This window comes from Arachis ipaensis, chromosome B05 (assembly GCF_000816755.2).
Source record: "Arachis ipaensis cultivar K30076 chromosome B05, Araip1.1, whole genome shotgun sequence".
NCBI lineage: Eukaryota > Viridiplantae > Streptophyta > Magnoliopsida > Fabales > Fabaceae > Arachis > Arachis ipaensis.
The window spans coordinates 87,344,029-87,346,560 of NC_029789.2; the positions used below are offsets into that span (position 1 = coordinate 87,344,029).

At 31.7% G+C, this 2,532-nt stretch overlaps 1 long non-coding RNA gene across 1 annotated transcript; it reads left to right on the forward strand.

Annotated features, from left to right (window-relative positions):
* On the forward strand, positions 693 to 1,275 carry LOC110262907. Its single transcript, XR_002347919.1, has 3 exons — positions 693 to 892; positions 995 to 1,080; positions 1,181 to 1,275. It is a non-coding gene; the product is annotated as an uncharacterized LOC110262907 (long non-coding RNA).

Below are 2,532 nucleotides of genomic sequence, written 5' to 3' on the forward strand. Positions count from 1 at the left end.
TGTGGTGAATTTTGGTGAATTTATGCTCTGAATTTACTAATTTGGTGCTTCAAGTCATGTTTGAGTTTGTCTTAAAAATTAGACTTTCTAATAATACTATCAGGTATAATGACATTGCCAAGTTTGGGTATGCTGCAATGGGACGATCCAAGTTCATAGGAGAGGAAGACTCAAGCCAAAGCAATTCTCCAACTTTACAAAATGCTAGTTATGTAAAAAGACCAGCTGGCCTGGGAGGGTAAGGTTCAAATCCTTAGTTTCTTGTCCTTTTTTAGTTGCTGTTAATTATTAGTGGATTAATCCATGGTAAAAAGATTCAACTATGTTGTTTACTTCACTCAGGGTCATGATTGGAATAGCAGAACATATGTACTTAATACTCCTTCCGAGTGTTTTCTTTCTTGAATATTTAGAGATTCAAATAAAGCTATCACATTGGTATCAACCTTGATTTTGATGCAAGTAGTAACTTATTTTTAAAACTTAGTTAATTCTTCTATGACACTCTTTTCAAAAATATTGGAATCAGATAGTTTGGTTGGCAGGCGTAGCCATTTTGCTTGGATGGCATTCCATGTTGAGTCTCTTTACAAATTCAGCAAACTATAAGGTCCCTCCTCATTTCTTAATTCTTATTAGTCATTCTATTCTTTATTCTATTTCAACACTAGCAAGTTCCGGGGGGAAAAGGAAAATAAAAGAAGAGAATGGTTTAGTGCTTGATTTGGTGTTTTTGTTTCCAAGTTCAAACAATATTTCGTTTATAATAAACACTAGGAATTCAAGAAGAAATTAGAAGAAGAACAAATATTGTTGGAAGCCCTTCGACAAAGGAAGGATGAAGCATCGGGCAAAGCAAAGGATCTTAAAGTAAAATTTGACAAGCTGCGTGGTATGAATTGTAATAATTGTTTCTTTTATGTGAGTCAGTTATGCTGTTTAAAGTGATAAGATGTTATATGGATAATACTTTGTTAAAACATGGCAAATGTAGGGTCAGCAGAGGACAAATTTACTACGATTGGAAAGGCTGGGAATCAATGTAGGAAAATTGAAAGTGAACTGGAGTCGGCTGAACATGTATACATTTTTACTGTTCTTTATTATTGTTTAAAAATTTTGATAATATCTTCATTTGTTTCTTTTTTAAAATTATATTTTTTTCCTAAACAAATTTAAGGGAAAGGCTCACTATGAAAATCTCATGGAAAACAAGGTCCTACCTGCTATTAAGAAGGCCGAGGAAGAATATCAGGAGCTTACAAAAATGCGTGAGGTGCAGTCTGATTTAGATTTATAATGCATATCTGTTTCATATTATTTATTTGCCTATATCTTTTTCCTTTGAAAGCATGCAAGTATGTGGATGATTAAGTGGACCATGAATAATAAGATTTTAGTTAGACATAAGCTAACTATTCGAAGAATCAGTTTATAAATACTCTTCTATCTCCCATAATATAGATAACTTTTCTGCTGGAAGCTGTTAGGCAAGATGATAACCCTTTATTTTTGTTTCTCCATATTACTTTGAGTTTGTATGGCTTTCTATTTTGAGAAAGTTTTTGACATCAGAAAACCTGAGGATCCATAAGTTTTTGTAGTGAGGTGGTCTTGCATATGTGATAATGAAATCGAGGAGCCATTGACTAGTTCAGAGTGAACTAAGATTTATAGCTATACATAAAGAGTCAACCAAATAACAATAAAAATCCAATTAAGATAAAGAGTCAACCAAATAACAATAAAAATCTAATTAAGATAAATAGCAGTGTTCATACTGCATGATGGTATATTCAAAAAAAATCTTGTACAGCATCAAAAGACAGAGAAGAGAATTATTTCAATGCAAAAGAGAAAGCTAGTCCCATTGTATATTTGACTAGGTGTTAGAAATTATGAATGCATATTGTAATTTCTTTATTACATCTTATAATATTTTTTCATTTTAGTCCCATTATAATATTTTAATAGAAAAAATACTTAAAAAAAATATAGCTATTAAAATCGACGGTCATTGTGTCGATTTTATTAAATCAAATATAACTATTAAAATCGACGGTTATTTTGTCGATTTTATTGAATTAAATATCGACAAAAGCGTTGCCAATTTTATATAATAATATCGACGGCCATGTTGTCGATTTTACTAAAATTCACAAACTCATATTATAGACGAAAATATTGTCGATTTTAGTAAGTGATGAGATAATTTGTAGAAAAACGAATTTCTAAAACACCTAAATCTCACCGGCAAGTGTACCGGGTCGCATCAAGTAATAATAACTCACGTGAGTGAGGTCGATCCCACAGGGATTGAAAGATTGAGCAATTTTAGTTTAGTGGTTGATTTAGTCAAGCGAATCAAGATTTGGTTGAGTGATTTGTAATTTGCAGAAACTAAATTGCATGAAAAGTAAAAGGGAAGAGGGGAAATTGCAGTAAAGGAAAGAGAAGGAAAGTAAATGTGCTGAATCTTAAAGATCAAGAAATTAAATGGCAGAAACTTATAACGCAAGAAATGTAAATTGC